Source organism: Aquarana catesbeiana, linkage group LG03 (genome assembly GCF_042186555.1).
Source record: "Aquarana catesbeiana isolate 2022-GZ linkage group LG03, ASM4218655v1, whole genome shotgun sequence".
Lineage (NCBI taxonomy): Eukaryota > Metazoa > Chordata > Amphibia > Anura > Ranidae > Aquarana > Aquarana catesbeiana.
This window is the reverse complement of record NC_133326.1, coordinates 48,970,815-48,990,636: the sequence shown is the minus strand read 5'-3', so window position 1 is coordinate 48,990,636 and position 19,822 is coordinate 48,970,815. Positions and strand designations below refer to the sequence as shown.

General features: G+C 42.1%; 1 long non-coding RNA gene across 2 annotated transcripts in view; it reads left to right on the top strand.

Annotated features, from left to right (window-relative positions):
* Positions 1–218: 218 nt before the first annotated feature.
* Positions 219–19,822, top strand: part of LOC141134433 (uncharacterized) — a 94,049-nt gene continuing 74,445 nt past the window's right edge. For both annotated transcript variants that reach the window (XR_012243149.1, XR_012243148.1), the window contains exon 1: positions 219–540. This is a non-coding gene — a long non-coding RNA (uncharacterized lncRNA). The remainder of the gene's footprint in view (positions 541–19,822) is intronic.

Sequence of the window (19,822 nt, the reverse complement as noted above, 5' to 3'; positions counted from 1 at the left end):
GTTTGTCCTGGGGGGAGTCTGTACTAATGAAGGGAGGGGGGTTTGTCCTGGGGGGGTCTGTACTAATGAAGGGAGGGGGGTTTGTCCTGGGGGGGTCTGTACTAATGAAGGGAGGGGGGTTTGTCCTGGGGGGATCTGTACTAATGAAGGGAGGGGGGTTTGTCCTGGGGGGATCTGTACTAATGAAGGGAGGGGGGTTTGTCCTGGTGGGGGTCTGTACTAATGGATGGGGGTTTGTCCTGGGGGGGTCTGTACTAATGGAGGGGGGTGGTTTGTCCTGGGGGGGGGTCTACACCCAGGAAAGTACACCCAGGGCTCCAGAGGGAGAGGACACTGCTGAGGGAAAACCATTAGAGAGAGAACCCCGCTGCCCTGCGCCACCAGAGGGAAAGCCACACAGCCTGGTGCCATCCCTGGCGGAGAAAGGAATAGAGTCATTGCAGGAATACAGATCTGGGTGCTACCCAGCGGAGTCGCCACGGGCAATTCAGAGTGAGCTGACTCCTGATCAGAGGAACCGTTGCTGTATCGCTGGGTCAGGTGAGAGGGCCGATCAGCCATTATCTACTAATGTCCATAGGAACTGCAGTCTCTGACCGTCTCCTGTATCATGTCTGCAGTCTCTGACCGTCTCCTGTACTATGATTGCAGTCTCTGATCATCTCCTGTATTATGTCTGCAGTCTCTGATCATCTCCTGTACTATGTCCGCAGTCTCTGATCATCTCCTGTACTATGTCTGCAGTCTCTGATCATCTCCTGTACTATGTCTGCAGTCTCTGATCATCTCCTGTACTATGTCTGCAGTCTCTGACCATCTCCTGTACTATGATTGCAGTCTCTGATCATCTCCTGTATTATGTCTGCAGTCTCTGATCATCTCCTGTACTATGTCTGCAGTCTCTGATCATCTCCTATATTATGTCTGCAGTCTCTGATCATCTCCTGTAGTATGTCTGCAGTCTCTGATCATCTCCTGTATCATGTCAGCAGTCTCTGATCATCTCCTGTATTATGTCTGCAGTCTCTGATCATCTCCTGTATTATGTCTGCAGTCTCTGATCATCTCCTGTATCATGTCTGCAGTCTCTGACCGTCTCCTGTATCATGTCTGCAGTCTCTGACCGTCTCCTGTATCATGTCTGCAGTCTCTGACCATCTCTTGTATCATGTCTGCAGTCTTTGACCGTATTATGTCTGGGGGCTCTTTCTGGTGGTGTGTGTGTGTGTGGGGGGGGGGGGGCATTGAAGGGCCCGGCCTTGGGGCGGCAAAGGGAGTAAATCCGGGCCTGCAGACATCCCAGGACAAACCCCCCTTCACTAGTACAGACCCCCAGGACAACCCCCCCTCCATTAGTGCAGACATCCCAGGACAAACCCCCCCTTCACTAGTACAGACCCCCAGGACAACCCCCCCTCCATTAGTGCAGACATCCCAGGACAAACTCCCCCTTCACTAGTACAGACCCCCAGGACAACCCCCCCTGCATTAGTACAGACCCCCCAGGACACCCCCCCTCCATAAGTGTACAGATGGAGACAGGCTTGGGCGGGAGTGAGAGACACAGGAGAACACGCCCCCCCCCCCGCACAGAGACCAGCCGCTCCGATCTCCGGCGGCTGCTCTCCTTTGACAGGAGGAGGGAGGGGGGACAGGCTTGAGCCTCGAAAAAACCAGCAGCGGCGGCGGTGACCTGCGGAGGAAGCCGCCTCAGTCTGGACACAGAGAGGAGGAGGAGGGAGAGGAGCACTCTAGTGCTTCAGCGCCCCCACCTCTCTGGCACCCGGGTGCGCTGCATCACATGCTGCTATGTTAATGTGGGGGGCGGCCGAGAATTCTTTGCAGGAGCGGCGCCGCCCCTGTACCACTGCCACCCCGAGGCCTGGCCTCGGTGGCCTTGTGGGAAATCCGGCCCTGGGTCCATCCGCTTCTTCCTTGGCTTCTCCTCCCGGCCAACCTGATCCGCCTCCTGTCCTGATTGGCCAGGAGGAGAAGCCGGAAGACAATAGCGAATATTGAGTCGCTATTGTCACAAGTGGGTGGGTTCAGGGCGCAGTGCTCTGCTTAGTCATTACAGTGTTATGACTAAGCACATATGTAGTGTATTAGATATGCTATAAGGACTGTATTTCTTATTAAAAAAAAAAAAAAAGTTACACTGCAGTTTAGAATTATATTAACATAATCCTGAACTGAATTGTTTTATAGGCTTTAATTCATTTTTTTTCAGAACCCTGCTAACCTTTCTGTCTGCAGGCATCCCTTGGACTAGATAAATGATTTTATTGTATATTATCTGTTTTATTATTACCTCCAGGGATTTAGTAGAAATGTCAGCTGTAAGTATTGAAAAGGTTCTCATTATTTATTCTAGCTGCACCGTGGTGTGGGTTGCACACACCTCCGTGTGATTACTGAGTGCAGCAGTTTTATTTGCACCTTAAAGCTGAAGTTTAATTTTGTCATTCCGGATTCATCCTGTGCCCCCTCGTCAACATGTTAATGAGTCATTAAATGAAACCTTTTTTCATGACATTCCTTAATGTTAGACCCAGTGACATCATCACTAATTCTCTGTGCTTCTCTATGTAATGCAGGCTGATCATTGCTTGATGGTTAAGCAGGGGCGGATCCAGAGTCTAGTCTAGGGAGGGGCACTGCCAGAAAATAAGGTTTTTCACGGGCAATTTGTCAGGACAATGGCTGGTGTTGGCGCTTCAATCATCTCGGCATCATGGTTGTTATGGTGTCAGGATAATTGAAGCACATTATTTCTATTATTACATTGCAATGTAAAATGAAATAGTTCAACTCACCATAATGCAGAATCAGTGGGACCCCCCGAGCGTGTCACTTGCCACCGTCACCTGCCACCAGATGCGGATTGTCACTTGCCGCGTTAATTGCTACCAGATGCGGATTGTCACTTGCCACGTTAATTGCCACCAGATGCAGCCTGTCACTATCCTGCAACAACAGTGACAGTAGAGAAACAGGCTTCTCTCCCCAGTTTTTCAACACATGTGAGGGCGGGCAGTGAGAGATGATGTCACTTCTCTGCTCCCACATCCGCCCGCTCACTGTACTGCCTTCCCATTCACCCAGCAGCTCACTTAGTGGCATGACTGCCCGCCCGCTCTGCTCACTCACGTCCCGTTTACTGGCCTGCTCGCCCACTCCGCTCACTTGCCGGCCGCCTACTGACCCAATTCCCCGTCCGCTCACCCGCCAGCCCCCTGGCCTGCTCACTATTTTCTTGGGGGGAGCAATTGCCCCGTTGCCCCCCCTGGATCTGCCCCTGTGGGAAAGGTTAGTAGGGTGCTGTACATAGCTTCCTGAAACAAGAGGTTTTGATGTAACGCCCATGTGAGATACTGAGCTGTCATGACTAAGGGCTGATTTACTCCAAATGCAGTCCAGTGCATTTTTATTCTGCATCAAAAAAGCATAGACAGTGCTTAACATGGATTCCAGTGGCCCTAGTTCACACCAGTGTAGCGTGTTCCCATGCAGTCAGCAAAAGTAGAACATGTTGCAATTTTTCTATATGGAACACAGCAAATCACATAAAAAATGTCCTGGAACATAAATATCCTTAACCACTTGAAGACCAGGCTTTTTCTGTCACTCTTTGTTTACAAGTATCAGTATAAGTATTTTTTGCAAGAAAATTATTTAGAACCCCCAAATATTATACATTTTTTCAGCAGAGACCCTAGGGGATAAAATGGCAATCGTTGCAATTTTACATGTCACACAGTACTTGCGCATCAGTTTCAGAAACTGTGTGTGTATGTATGTATGTATCTATCTATCTATCTATCTATATATCTCTATATATAGAATTGAATACAAAGAGCTGCGCTTAGAACAGTAATTTAGGTGTGCTGCCTCCCTTAAAAGAGCTTCCCTAGGGATTCTCTACTAACTAGAATTATATTAACAAGGGTTGTGGCGCTTCCTATGGGGTAATAGATGGGAGGGGTGGTTACCCAGATGGTTTCCCTCAATAGATCCCAATAGAGGTACCTGGTATCTACCAGGGAAAAAACTTAGTTGCCGTAAGAGTATATATGTCTGTGCCTACACACATACACATATATATCCACATACACCCGTGTGTATCAGCAGATATAAATAAATAAATAGATAGGTAATGTCTTCAAGGGGTCTGGCCTGAGGCCCCTAATACTGTGGTAAATCTGCACCATATACCACCACTAGGTGAAAATATCTATACCATATATACGTGAACCTTATATGCTCTACTGATCCAAAATAATTCAAACCATCAAAATAAACCTCTGCTCCCCGTGCAGAAAAAGCATGTGTAAATATGAGTAGAAGGACTTTACATATTATATCAAAATAGTGCAAATAAACGTATTATACTCAAATAAGTCCAAAGAAAACCAAGGTTAACAATTTTGCAGTAATTATAGTCCTTAAAGTGAAAAAACTTTTGTGAAAAAACTTATTTTTGAAAAAACTTGTTCAGATCCAATGTTTCAACAATTTCGTGACTTGAGTGCTCTCGGGTAATTCCTGTGACTTTTGTGCACCCCCTTGCGGGTCCCCACTCACCAGATCCAACAGCCCCAAAAGGGGCGACCAGCATAAGATGTCTCAATCACGGTCTCCTCTCCGCGGCAGTTTTGCGGGCTCCTCAAGGTGGTTTCCGTGCCGTTGATTTCCCCAATGGATTCCTCCAATCTCAGATGGAACAGGTTGCAAGGGGAGTTGCGATCCCAATATTCTCTCCCCCACCTTCCTACCGAGCATCCAGATAGTTTCCTACCATTGGGTTCAATATTCGCAATGGCTCCCTCATGCAAAGAAAAAATAGGAAGCTCCCATGGTGTAGTATATATAAAAAAGCTTTTATTCAAAAAACTCCATCAGCTTACAGCGGAGTAAAAAATAATATTAAAATTATTATAAATTTACTAAATGAAATAACCAGTGGGTAAAAACAAATTAGCTAACTCAAGAATGACCCTGAGAACAGACCCGTAGCGGTAAAAAGTGCGTGCCGCTGGTTAGAGCTGTTTGCGCTCCACCTGCGTTCCAGCTAGGGTCCGTACCCGGAAGTGACGTAGCGTGCGTGGCGTCGTTGTACGCGTTTCGTCATAAGACGTCTTCAGCAACGATGCCAGCACGCCACGCGCTACGTCCATTAGTAGGGAGCCATCAAGCTAGATCCGCCCCATATTCCTGACAGTCCAATCCAAACGTAACAAGGCGGAGTGCCACTCCCACCTTGTCTGGAGTGTCAGCAGAGGTGATCATTCTGCTTTTCTCGTAATTAGCCCAGCTACTAGCATTACAAACTATATTGCCATCCTGTATTTTACACATTGTCCCTAGGACAAATAGGTAGTGAAAACCCATTAACTAAGGACAAATAAATAAATAATGAAAAATCTAGCCCAGATAGAAATAAAAATAAAAAATAAAAATAAAAATAATATAAATGCCCAGAGGGACTATATATAAAAAGAGAGAAGGTCTTGACATTTATTATGGACCATATATGTAAAGAAAAAAGGAACCTTTCCATAGGCTTAAGTTAGCCTTAATCTCAACCACTTTCTATACTCCCCCTATGCCCTCATATTGTATCATCAAGCGGTCAACCTAATATGAGTCCTACTGAGGGAAAAAAAAAGGGGGGAGTTGTTTGACCAATATTTCCCTGATTATAACTCATCAAGGGGCTTAAGCACTTTCCCAGTGCCTAAACTTATAGGGAGTATTTTTGAGCCCCATTTTTTTAAACCTAAGAGAGGTCCTCCTTGGGGGTAATGTTACCCAGATTGTTACAGATCGAAACTAACACCAGTAATTCTAATAAAAACATACAGAAATTATCTATGTTCCAAAATTAGGGAGTTCGGGCTTTTGGAGTTTTTGCCATTAGGCCTAATCAATTCTAGAAAGAGGTTTGGGGTCACCCCCATATTCTTGGTGTGGGTGATCAGGGGGCTAGATGTCCACTACCTAACCACTTGGGTCCATGAAGGAAACAGCAATAGGTGAGAATGTTGCCATGGTTAAATATGTGTACCCCTGTATCTTACGGGTTGGCCAGAAAACAGTTTAAATCGATATCCAGGTTGAGGCCCCTGGGAGCAAGGGACCTCAACCTGTATATCCATGCAGTTTCATTTTGTGATATGAGTGTGGTTTTATTACCCCCTCGCCAGTGATCCCTCACACAGTCAATCCCATAAAAGATCATTCCTGTGGGGTCCCGGTTGTGTACTATATCAAAGTGGCGGGAAAGATGGTGTTTCGGGAACCCTTTTTTGATGTTTTTAATGTGTTCCCGTATTCTCACATAAAGGGGTCGGGTGGTTCTGCCCACATATTGCATTTGGCACGGGCATTCGATGACATAGGTCACGTGCGTACTCTGGCATGTGATGAGTTCCCTGATCTGGTATTGTTTGTGATCTGATCTTGATTTGAAAGTTTCCCTTTTCCGGGGTTGTTTTTTGGTGACCCTGCATGGTAGGCATTTTTGGCACTTATAAAACCCTTTCATGTCTGGAAAAATCCGAGTCGTCTTAGGGGGGTTAATAACATTGTGTACTAAAAGATGTCGTAAATTGGGCGCTTTTCGATATACTATCTTAGGTTTCTTGGGTAATATACCTGCTAGTGTTCTGTCCTCTTTTAAGATAGGCCAGTACTTCTTCAGGATCTCCTCGAATTCTTTATATTGAGAATTGAACCCTGTAATAAACGTCAGTTCTACGTTATTTTTCTTCCTTTTAGATTTTGTTAATAAATTCTTGCGGTCTAGATTTGCTATATCCCCCTTCAGCTTATTCAACGAATCTAGGTTATATCCTTTTTCATGGAACCGCTCCACCAGGATGCTTGCTTGTTCCAAATAATCATCCATGGTTGCGCAGTTCCTCCTTAGTCTCGTTAGCTGGCCTTTGGGGATGTTACCCTTCCACTGGGGGTGATGACAACTGTTAATAGGGATGTACCCGTTTCTGTCGGTTGCCTTAAAGAAGGTTTTCGTACACAGGCCATCATTCTTCTTGAATATTTCAAGGTCAAGGTATTCAATCCTTTGGGGGTCCCATTTCCCTGTGAAGGTTAAACCATATCTATTATTGTTCAACTCTTGCAGGAAATTTTCAAAGGTCTCAGATGTTCCTTCCCAGAATATGATTAAGTCGTCTATGTACCTCCGGTACAGTTTCACTTGTGGTATATCCCTAGCGTAGATGTATTCCTCTTCCCACATGTTCATGAGTAAGTTGGCCACACTAGGTGCGTACCTTGCGCCCATAGCGACTCCCTTGGTTTGGACGTAATAGTTATGGTCATACCAGAAATAATTACAGGACATCGCTAATTCCAGGCCTTCAAGTATGAAGTCTATCTGTTCTTGCCTCATGCTGGTAAGCTCATGGAGAGCTTTTTCCACACCCAACAAGCCATCCTGTTGTGCAATGCTAGTGTATAACGAATTCACGTCAATAGTGGCTAGCAAGTAGCTTTGTGTCCCATCTATTTGCTGTAGTTCTTCTAAAAGTTGGGCACTATCACGTAGATAAGATTTTCCCTTCTTAACAAGTGGTTTGAGGAATACGTCTAGGTACTCTCCCAACCTGGAAAACACTGAATTAATACCACTAATTATAGGTCTTCCAGGTGGTTTATGTAATCGTTTGTGAATTTTAGGTGTATAATAAATCACCGGAGTTTTCGTGGAACTTGAGACCAGATATTCTGCTTCTTTAGTGTTTAGGATCCCAATCTGTTTTCCTTTGTTTACATAAGCTCTCAGCTTCTTTTCATACATACGTTTAGGGTTCTTCCTAAGTTTGTTATAGGTGTTTTCTACCTGAAGCAGGTTCCCCATCTCCTCTTCATAATCTTTCTTATTTAGTATTACTAGCCCTCCCCCTTTATCTGCGGGTCTTATGACCACCTCCTTTCTTTTACTCAAAGACTTTATTGTTTTCCAGACATTTCTTGCTTTGTGATTGTTCCGTTTTTCTAGCTTCCTCAGGTCGTCTTCCACCATTTTTTGGAATGCTTCCATGCATTGGTTCCCAGATGTTTTAGGGTTAAAGATGGAGTTGTTTTTCAACCTTGTTTGCTCGTATATTGCTTCTCTCCTAATTCTTGTATCAGTTTTTGTTAGGAAATGTTTTTTAAGGTTGAGCTTCCTCATAAACTTTTTCAGATCAATATATGTTTCGAATTTATCCAGATGTTTTTCAGGGGCAAATTTGAGTCCTAAATCAAGAATTTTCATCTCATCTTCAGAAAAGTGATGTGATGTCCAATTTTCTGAAGATGAGATGAAAATTCTTGATTTAGGACTCAAATTTGCCCCTGAAAAACATCTGGATAAATTCGAAACATATATTGATCTGAAAAAGTTTATGAGGAAGCTCAACCTTAAAAAACATTTCCTAACAAAAACTGATACAAGAATTAGGAGAGAAGCAATATACGAGCAAACAAGGTTGAAAAACAACTCCATCTTTAACCCTAAAACATCTGGGAACCAATGCATGGAAGCATTCCAAAAAATGGTGGAAGACGACCTGAGGAAGCTAGAAAAACGGAACAATCACAAAGCAAGAAATGTCTGGAAAACAATAAAGTCTTTGAGTAAAAGAAAGGAGGTGGTCATAAGACCCGCAGATAAAGGGGGAGGGCTAGTAATACTAAATAAGAAAGATTATGAAGAGGAGATGGGGAACCTGCTTCAGGTAGAAAACACCTATAACAAACTTAGGAAGAACCCTAAACGTATGTATGAAAAGAAACTGAGAGCTTATGTAAACAAAGGAAAACAGATTGGGATCCTAAACACTAAAGAAGCAGAATATCTGGTCTCAAGTTCCACGAAAACTCCGGTGATTTATTATACACCTAAAATTCACAAACGATTACATAAACCACCTGGAAGACCTATAATTAGTGGTATTAATTCAGTGTTTTCCAGGTTGGGAGAGTACCTAGACGTATTCCTCAAACCACTTGTTAAGAAGGGAAAATCTTATCTACGTGATAGTGCCCAACTTTTAGAAGAACTACAGCAAATAGATGGGACACAAAACTACTTGCTAGCCACTATTGACGTGAATTCGTTATACACTAGCATTGCACAACAGGATGGCTTGTTGGGTGTGGAAAAAGCTCTCCATGAGCTTACCAGCATGAGGCAAGAACAGATAGACTTCATACTTGAAGGCCTGGAATTAGCGATGTCCTGTAATTATTTCTGGTATGACCATAACTATTACGTCCAAACCAAGGGAGTCGCTATGGGCGCAAGGTACGCACCTAGTGTGGCCAACTTACTCATGAACATGTGGGAAGAGGAATACATCTACGCTAGGGATATACCACAAGTGAAACTGTACCGGAGGTACATAGACGACTTAATCATATTCTGGGAAGGAACATCTGAGACCTTTGAAAATTTCCTGCAAGAGTTGCACAATAATAGATATGGTTTAACCTTCACAGGGAAATGGGACCCCCAAAGGATTGAATACCTTGACCTTGAAATATTCAAGAAGAATGATGGCCTGTGTACGAAAACCTTCTTTAAGGCAACCGACAGAAACGGGTACATCCCTATTAACAGTTGTCATCACCCCCAGTGGAAGGGTAACATCCCCAAAGGCCAGCTAACGAGACTAAGGAGGAACTGCGCAACCATGGATGATTATTTGGAACAAGCAAGCATCCTGGTGGAGCGGTTCCATGAAAAAGGATATAACCTAGATTCGTTGAATAAGCTGAAGGGGGATATAGCAAATCTAGACCGCAAGAATTTATTAACAAAATCTAAAAGGAAGAAAAATAACGTAGAACTGACGTTTATTACAGGGTTCAATTCTCAATATAAAGAATTCGAGGAGATCCTGAAGAAGTACTGGCCTATCTTAAAAGAGGACAGAACACTAGCAGGTATATTACCCAAGAAACCTAAGATAGTATATCGAAAAGCGCCCAATTTACGACATCTTTTAGTACACGTTATTAACCCCCCTAAGACGACTCGGATTTTTCCAGACATGAAAGGGTTTTATAAGTGCCAAAAATGCCTACCATGCAGGGTCACCAAAAAACAACCCCGGAAAAGGGAAACTTTCAAATCAAGATCAGATCACAAACAATACCAGATCAGGGAACTCATCACATGCCAGAGTACGCACGTGACCTATGTCATCGAATGCCCGTGCCAAATGCAATATGTGGGCAGAACCACCCGACCCCTATATGTGAGAATACGGGAACACATTAAAAACATCAAAAAAGGGTTCCCGAAACACCATCTTTCCCGCCACTTTGATATAGTACACAACCGGGACCCCACAGGAATGATCTTTTATGGGATTGACTGTGTGAGGGATCACTGGCGAGGGGGTAATAAAACCACACTCATATCACAAAATGAAACTGCATGGATATACAGGTTGAGGTCCCTTGCTCCCAGGGGCCTCAACCTGGATATCGATTTAAACTGTTTTCTGGCCAACCCGTAAGATACAGGGGTACACATATTTAACCATGGCAACATTCTCACCTATTGCTGTTTCCTTCATGGACCCAAGTGGTTAGGTAGTGGACATCTAGCCCCCTGATCACCCACACCAAGAATATGGGGATGACCCCAAACCTCTTTCTAGAATTGATTAGGCCTAATGGCAAAAACTCCAAAAGCCCGAACTCCCTAATTTTGGAACATAGATAATTTCTGTATGTTTTTATTAGAATTACTGGTGTTAGTTTCGATCTGTAACAATCTGGGTAACATTACCCCCAAGGAGGACCTCTCTTAGGTTTAAAAAAATGGGGCTCAAAAATACTCCCTATAAGTTTAGGCACTGGGAAAGTGCTTAAGCCCCTTGATGAGTTATAATCAGGGAAATATTGGTCAAACAATTCCCCCCTTTTTTTTTTCCCTCAGTAGGACTCATATTAGGTTGACCGCTTGATGATACAATATGAGGGCATAGGGGGAGTATAGAAAGTGGTTGAGATTAAGGCTAACTTAAGCCTATGGAAAGGTTCCTTTTTTCTTTACATATATGGTCCATAATAAATGTCAAGACCTTCTCTCTTTTTATATATAGTCCCTCTGGGCATTTATATTATTTTTATTTTTATTTTTTATTTTTATTTCTATCTGGGCTAGATTTTTCATTATTTATTTATTTGTCCTTAGTTAATGGGTTTTCACTACCTATTTGTCCTAGGGACAATGTGTAAAATACAGGATGGCAATATAGTTTGTAATGCTAGTAGCTGGGCTAATTACGAGAAAAGCAGAATGATCACCTCTGCTGACACTCCAGACAAGGTGGGAGTGGCACTCCGCCTTGTTACGTTTGGATTGTACTGTCAGGAATATGGGGCGGATCTAGCTTGATGGCTCCCTACTAATGGACGTAGCGCGTGGCGTGCTGGCATCGTTGCTGAAGACGTCCTATGACGAAACGCGTACAACGACGCCACGCACGCTACGTCACTTCCGGGTACGGACCCTAGCTGGAACGCAGGTGGAGCGCAAACAGCTCTAACCAGCGGCACGCACTTTTTACCGCTACGGGTCTGTTCTCAGGGTCATTCCTGAGTTAGCTAATTTGTTTTTACCCACTGGTTATTTCATTTAGTAAATTTATAATAATTTTAATATTATTTTTTACTCCGCTGTAAGCTGATGGAGTTTTTTGAATAAAAGCTTTTTTATATATACTACACCATGGGAGCTTCCTATTTTTTCTTTGCATGAGGGAGCCACTGCGAATATTGAACCCAATGGTAGGAAACTATCTGGATGCTCGGTAGGAAGGTGGGGGAGAGAATATTGGGATCGCAACTCCCCTTGCAACCTGTTCCATCTGAGATTGGAGGAATCCATTGGGGAAATCAACGGCACGGAAACCACCTTGAGGAGCCCGCAAAACTGCCGCGGAGAGGAGACCGTGATTGAGACATCTTATGCTGGTCGCCCCTTTTGGGGCTGTTGGATCTGGTGAGTGGGGACCCGCAAGGGGGTGCACAAAAGTCACAGGAATTACCCGAGAGCACTCAAGTCACGAAATTGTTGAAACATTGGATCTGAACAAGTTTTTTCAAAAATAAGTTTTTTCACAAAAGTTTTTTCACTTTAAGGACTATAATTACTGCAAAATTGTTAACCTTGGTTTTCTTTGGACTTATTTGAGTATAATACGTTTATTTGCACTATTTTGATATAATATGTAAAGTCCTTCTACTCATATTTACACATGCTTTTTCTGCACGGGGAGCAGAGGTTTATTTTGATGGTTTGAATTATTTTGGATCAGTAGAGCATATAAGGTTCACGTATATATGGTATAGATATTTTCACCTAGTGGTGGTATATGGTGCAGATTTACCACAGTATTAGGGGCCTCAGGCCAGACCCCTTGAAGACATTACCTATCTATTTATTTATTTATATCTGCTGATACACACGGGTGTATGTGGATATATATGTGTATGTGTGTAGGCACAGACATATATACTCTTACGGCAACTAAGTTTTTTCCCTGGTAGATACCAGGTACCTCTATTGGGATTTATTGAGGGAAACCATCTGGGTAACCACCCCTCCCATCTATTACCCCATAGGAAGCGCCACAACACTTGTTAATATAATTCTCTTTATATCTCTATATATATCTATATCTATAGATATAGATATATATAGATATATATATATATCTATAGATATAGATACTGTATATATATCTATATATATCTATATCTATATATATAGATATATAGACACACACACATACATTATATATATATATATATATATATATATATATATATATATATATATATATATATATATATATATATATATACATATATACATATATACATATGTATATATATATATATATATATATATATATATATATATATATATACCCCAATGGAGACAAACAATGGTACTTAACAATCTCCATAAGGGGCTTTATAGGTTACCTGTTTAGAGTAAAGCCTCGTACACACGATCGGATTTTCCAACGGAAATGTGTGATGACAGGCTGTTGGCGGAAAATCTGACAGTTTGTACGCTCCATCGGACAATTGTTGTCGGATCTTCCGCAGACAAATGTTGGATGGCAGCTTTATAAATTTTCCGCTGACAAGTGTGTGTTGTCGGATTTTCCAAGCTTGTGTACACAAGTCTGTCGGACAAAAGTCCAAAGTACAAACACACATGCTCGGGAGCAAGGACAAGCTGGAAGCTTTCAGTCTTGTAAACTTGCGGTCGTAATGGAGAATTAACATTCATAACGTGGCAAAATATAAAATTTCCAAATGCAGCGCACAATTCTCTTCTTCTTTAATGGGATAATAATGAAGCTGCTTTGCTGGTGATACTGATGGAGTTATTGCAAATGAATTTTCAAAGGATTTTTTTTCTCGTGATATCAAGAATAATATTATTATTATTATTATTATTATTTTTTTTTTTGGGCAAGTTACCACAACATCATTATCCTGTAGTTTTTAAGATCAAATATACAACTATGTTGGTGTCCCTTGTCAATTTTACATTGTATTTTTTTAAATGTAACTGCCTACTCCCAAAATGTCACTTGAAGTAAAACACATAACCAAGTATTATTCTCCACAATTTTTTTATTGTGTATTAAAAAAAGAAAACAAATAAAATTAGACATGTTATCTGCCAATAGAACTTAACCAAAAAGTGCATTCAAAGCATCCAAAAATATAGAAAATATACCAAATCAAATCATTATTCAACCAAAAAAATAAAATAAAAGCCTCATGCATGTGTCCTGCTTCTTAATATAGGGGGTCAGCAATGCCAAGAGTTGATAATTCCAAAAATCATCCGGATTATTCTCCTGGAGCTCCCGCAGCAAAGGAATATGACATAATTGGTCACAATTAATAAAGCAACCAATTTTCGGTCCAAGAACTCCTCCTCCTATTCCTGGACTGGACTTGGGTCAAAGCAATAACTCCAAGGCCAATAATAAATAACACGTTATCTCCCCTGATTCCGCAACATGTCTGGTTGACTAACGGCCGTTCAGAAACTAACTGAAAAGCAGGAAATGAAAAGCACAAACTGAAAAGCGCGAAAGGAAAAAGCGCAAATCAACAGTCACCAAACTTCTACTAACACGAAATTAGCAGAAGGAGCCCAAAGGGTGGTGCTAAAGAGCTGAAAAACCATGTAGTACGTCACTACGTTCGTGTTTGTTGGCCGACAATTCCTTGCCGTTTGTATGCAAGACAAAATCCAGGCACACGCCTTCGGACAAAAGTCCAAAATTTTGTCTGCAGAAAATCCGATCGTGTGTACGAGGCTTTACAGAGGAGGTCTAGCACTAGAATTATTGCTCTCGCTCCAATGTTCACAGCAATAAATGTGTGGTGCGAATACCATTTACATATGCGCGCGCAACTTAACTATGCATTCACTTCTGTGCGCGAGCATGGAAGGATAGGGATGCTTTCTTTTTTTTTATTTATTTTACTTTTTTTTTTACACTGTCCCTTTATTTTATTTAGTACTTTTATTCCTATTAGAAGGAATGTAAACATCCCTTGTAATAGAAATAGGGATGGCAGATCCTCTTTATGGAAAGAACTGGAGAGATCTTTTGCTTTAAAAAAAAAAATGATTTACTTCTAGCCTGGCCCGGAAGTGAGTTCATGATGTCGCTCTGGTCCTCCAAGGCCATAGAGGTCTCCTTTCCTCATGCTGACAGCATGAGGAAAGGAGAAGAGAGCCAATAATCGGCTTGTGTAAAAGGGACATGTACACTGATAATCAGGGTACTGATTATCAGTGTCTTGATTATCAGTGCAGTCTCAACAAGGCCCACCAGTGCCTCTTTATCAGTGTTACCTATCAGTGCCGCCCACCAGTGCCGCCTTATCAGTGCCGCCTCATCAGTGCCCATAAATGCCGCCTCATCATTGCCCATCAGTGCAGCCTCATCAGTGCACATCAGTGATGGAGAAAAATTACCTGTTTGTAAGATTTTATAACAAACTATGAAAAAGTTTGTTTTTTTATTGAGTTTTTGGTCTTTTTTTTGTTTATTTAGCAAAAAATAAAAAAAACCCAGTTGTTATTAACCACTTGCCGACCAGCTTGTGCCGATATACATCGGCAAAGTGGCACGTTCCCACAAAAGGACGTATGAGTACGTCCCTTTTAAGAGCCGCCAGAGGCACGCATGCTGCACTACAGGGACCTGATACGCGTGGCCGGTGGGCACGATCGCCACCGGCCACCTGCGATCGCGGGAACGAGAGCCAGAATGGGGATTTGTGTGTGTTAACACACAAATCCCTGTTCTGTCAGGGGAGAGGAGACAGATTGTTTATTCCTAGTTAGTAGGAGCAGCGATATGTCTCATCCTCCAGTCAGTCCCATCCCCCCACAGTAAGAAACACTAACTAGGGAACACATTTACCCCTTGATGGACGCCTAGTGTTAACCCCTTCCCTACCAGTGACATTTACACAGTAATCAATGCATTTTTATAGCACCGATCGCTGTATAAATGTCAATGGTCCCAAAAATTTGTCAAAAGTGTTCAGTCTGTCCGCCGCAATGACGCAGTCCTCATAAAAATCGCAGATCACCATTATTACTAGTCAAAAAAATTAAAATCCCATAAATCTTTCCCATAGTTTGTAGATGCTATTATTTTTGTGCAAACCAATCAATATACGCTTATTGCAATTTTTTTTAACCAAAAATATGTAGAAGAATATATATTGGCCAAAGCTGATGAAGAAATTTGTTTTTTTAAAAACATTTTTAGGGATATTTATTACAGCAAAAAGTAAAAAAATATTGTTTTTTGTTTTTTTGTTTTCAAAATTGTGGTTCTTTTTTTGTTTATAGCGCAAAAAACAAAAACCGCAGAGGTGATCAAATACCACCAAAAGAAAGCTCTATTTGTGGGGAAAAAAGGACATCAATTTTGTTTTGCGACCGCGCAATTGTCAGTTAAAGCGGCGAAGTGCCGTATTGCAAAAAATTGCCTGGTAATTAAGCAGGACAATCTTCCGGTCTGTAAGTGGTTAAATAACACCAAAAGCTCTATTTGTGTAAAAAACAATGTTAAAAATGTAATTTGGGTACAGTGTTGCATCATTTAAAGTGTGACAGAGCTGAAAGTTGAAAATTGGCCTTTGCAGGAAGGGGGTAAAAGTGCCTCGTAGGCAAGTGGTTAAAGCGGAACTTCGGTCATTTTTTTCATCTTTCCATCTATTAAATCTTCTGCCCTATTTTAATTTGGATAGTAAAACGTTCTTTTTCAGCCAGTAAATACCTTATACAGCCCACTTCCTGTTTCTTGTCTGGTCATTAGCCTAGGCTTATGACATCATGCACAGCTCTCTCTCTCATTCTCGTGAGAGTTTGCCAGGAATGGAGAGGGTGAGTTATAAGAGGGCCAATGAAAGCTGCAGGGCTGCAGAGCTGGAGGTGTGCCTCTGTGTAAATCCAGGAAGTGAACAGGCAGCAGCTTCAGCTGCCCACAGTTAAAATGGCTGCAGCCAGACTCAGTGGAGGGAGATTTCTGCAGCATATTTGGCAAGCAAGAATCACAGTATATATAAAATAATATGCATTGTGGTTGGAGGGAAGCTTCAGAATGGCAAATATGTTTTTATTACAAATTATGTGAGCAGACTGCAGTTCCTCTTTACGAGCGTAAGCGCCCTATGTGTGGTTCGTTGGCAAAATGTGTTTTTAAAATCGATACCAGTCCACAGTAAAAACATTTACAGATGGTGGCCGGCAAAATATGGCTTCCCAAGATACATTTAATAAAAGAAAGTCATTTTTTACTATTATATATTTTGTATTATTTCATTATTATTTATTTATATATATTTTTATAAAGAAAAAAAAAAAAATATAGATATATATATATATATATATATATATATATCGATATATATATCTATATATATCGATATATATATCTATATCTCTATATATCTCTATAACTCTCTCTCTCTCTCTCTCTCTCTCTCTCTCTATATATATATATCTATCTATATCTATCTATATACATCTATATATATAATATATATTTTTTTCTTTTTTATAGAGGGGGCCCCTTCTGTCAGGGGGCCCAGGACCGTTGCCCGTTTTGTCCCCTTATAAATCCAGCACTGGCTGAACGCATCCCATTTAAGGGAATGGGGCTGCACTGCAACTGCCCTGCAACGGCATACACTGCACGCGGTTGATGCGCAGTGGGTCGCTCTTTTGAGGATTACAGCAGGCGATGAGGAAGTGACACCTTTTGTCACATGACCTCTAAAAAGCAATCCACTGTTGATTGTTTTTCAGAGGGACGCCAATATAGCCGCACATTCGACAAAGCCCTTTATGAATTTCAGGGTATAAGTCTTGAGGTTAACAGCTTTGGCTTTTAGCGATGTGCTACTTTGAAGTTTCCTACAAACGCTAAGGAGGATCAGTAGAAACGTTCCATGTATAGATTTTTACCTTCCTCTAGAAGGACAAGTGGGATTCTTCCTCGACAATCTACAGTCTGGCACAAAGGCTGACATTACCGTCCCAATGAACCCAGCCAAGTAACGATTATGTAACCACGGGGAATGGCTGCTCTGCATTTAAATATTGATTTGTGACCACCTCTCCGCTCTCCTAAAACACTAATGGTAAAATAAATATGTTAACATATGGCAGTTTGATGAACCCTATGGACTTTGTTCTCTGCTTTTATAGTTCACTGTATTACTGGTGCATAAAAAAATCCATAATATATTTTCCCATTTTGTGTGTAATTACTGGCAATGGACTGTATTGTACGGTTTACAAGCAGGTGGCTTATTAAGATATGCTGCAGTTTCTAAATACATCCAGTACTATTCGAAGACCAATATCTTCCTAACTGAACTTAAAGAGAAGTATATTGAGATATATGATCCCAGGTACAAGGCACAAAAACACTTATAAGCTCGGTTTAGACGTGCATCTAAAACCGCTGCTCCTCTGAACAGTAATCCCCATTCAGATCCCTTTTAACAGTCAAATGACAGGTGGTGAGGAGGTGATGTGTTGCCACCTGTCCAGAATTCACCCGGACAGTCCAGGTTTTGAATCATGTGTCCGGGTTTCAGGAGGACTGAAACCCGGACACATTATTCAGACTGGTCTGTGGCTCCCCAAGTAACCAAGATAGTCGCACACAAATCTGCTGCCATCCAGGAAATGCTGGCGGCTGTCGGCATCACTGGGGTGCAGGGTGATGATGTCAGCAAGAGCAATTTGGCCACACCCACATTTTTGCTGCGGTGCGCTATGCACACCGTATTACTGCTCTCCTTGGGGCACCCAAAGGTGTCCAAGGTGGCTAAAGTGTTCGGGTTTGGCTTAAAGAAAAGGTGGCAACCCTAGTGTTGCCTCCTCACCACCTGTTTAAACCACATTTCTGTGTTGGCAGCACTTCACCATACACTTCAATGAGTTGTGTTCCTCGGGCTTGCCACCTGCCAATTATGCCTTTTTTGGATAGTTTTTGCTACGGACTCGAAGCATTGTGACCGCGATATGTGAACACCCCTGTTTGCTGTCACTGCAAGGAAGGGAGATGGGGGGGCTCAGCCAAGTGCTTTTGGCACCCTCCAGGCACAAGTCTAAACAGGGCCTTAACCACTTGCCAACCGCTGCACGCCAATATACGTTGGCACAATGGCAGCAGTGGGCAAATGGGCATACCTGTACATCCCCTTTAATTGGCGGCGCCAGTGGGCGTGTGCACGCCCGCAGCGTACAGCGTGACCGTACCGGCGGGACCCACAGACTCAATGTCAGCCGGTATCATGGCGATCGTGTCACGGAGCCGCAGAATGGGGAAGTGCCTGTAAACAAGGCATTTCCCCATTCTGTCTTGTGACATGACAGAGATCACTGCTCTCTGTCAACGGGAGCAATGAACGCTGGCATGTGACTAGTAGCCCATCCCCCCACAGTTAGAATCACTCCCTAGGACACACTTAACCCCTTCATCGCCCCCTAGTGTTTAACCCCTTCCCTGCCAGTGTCATTTACACAGTTATCAGTGCATTTTTATATCACTGATTGCTGTATAAATGTCAATGGTCCCAAAATAGTGTCAAAAGTGTCCAGTCTGTCCGCCATAATGTCGCAGTCACGATAAAAATCGCAAATTTCCGCCATTACTAATTAAAAAAAAAAAAATTAATTTAAAAAATGCCATAAAACTATCCCCTATTTTGTAGATGCTATAACTTTTGAGCAAACCAATCAATATACGCTTATTGCGATTTTTTTTTACCAAAACTATGTAGAAGAATACATATCATCCTAAACTGAGGAACAAATTTGTTTTTTATATATTTTTGGGGGATATTATAGCAAAAAATAAAAAAATTATTCATTTTTTTTTTTAAATTGTCACTCTTTGTTTATAGCCCAAAAAAAAAAAATCGCAGAGGTGATCAAATACCACCAAAAGAAAGCTCTAAAGCTCTATTTGTGGGGAAAAAAAGGACGTCAATTTTGTTTGGGTGCCACGTTGCATGACCACGCAATTGGCAGTTAAAATGACGCAGTGCCGAATCGCAAAAAGTGCTCTGGTCAGGAAGGGGGTAAAATCTTCCGGGGCTGAAGCAGTTAAAGTATAACTAAAGGGCAATTTTTGTTTTTATAGTTTTGGATAGAGTGGAGATGGATTAGCACCCCTGTCAGTTTTTATTGCTGTCTGTGTCCCCATTAGGGAGATTCACC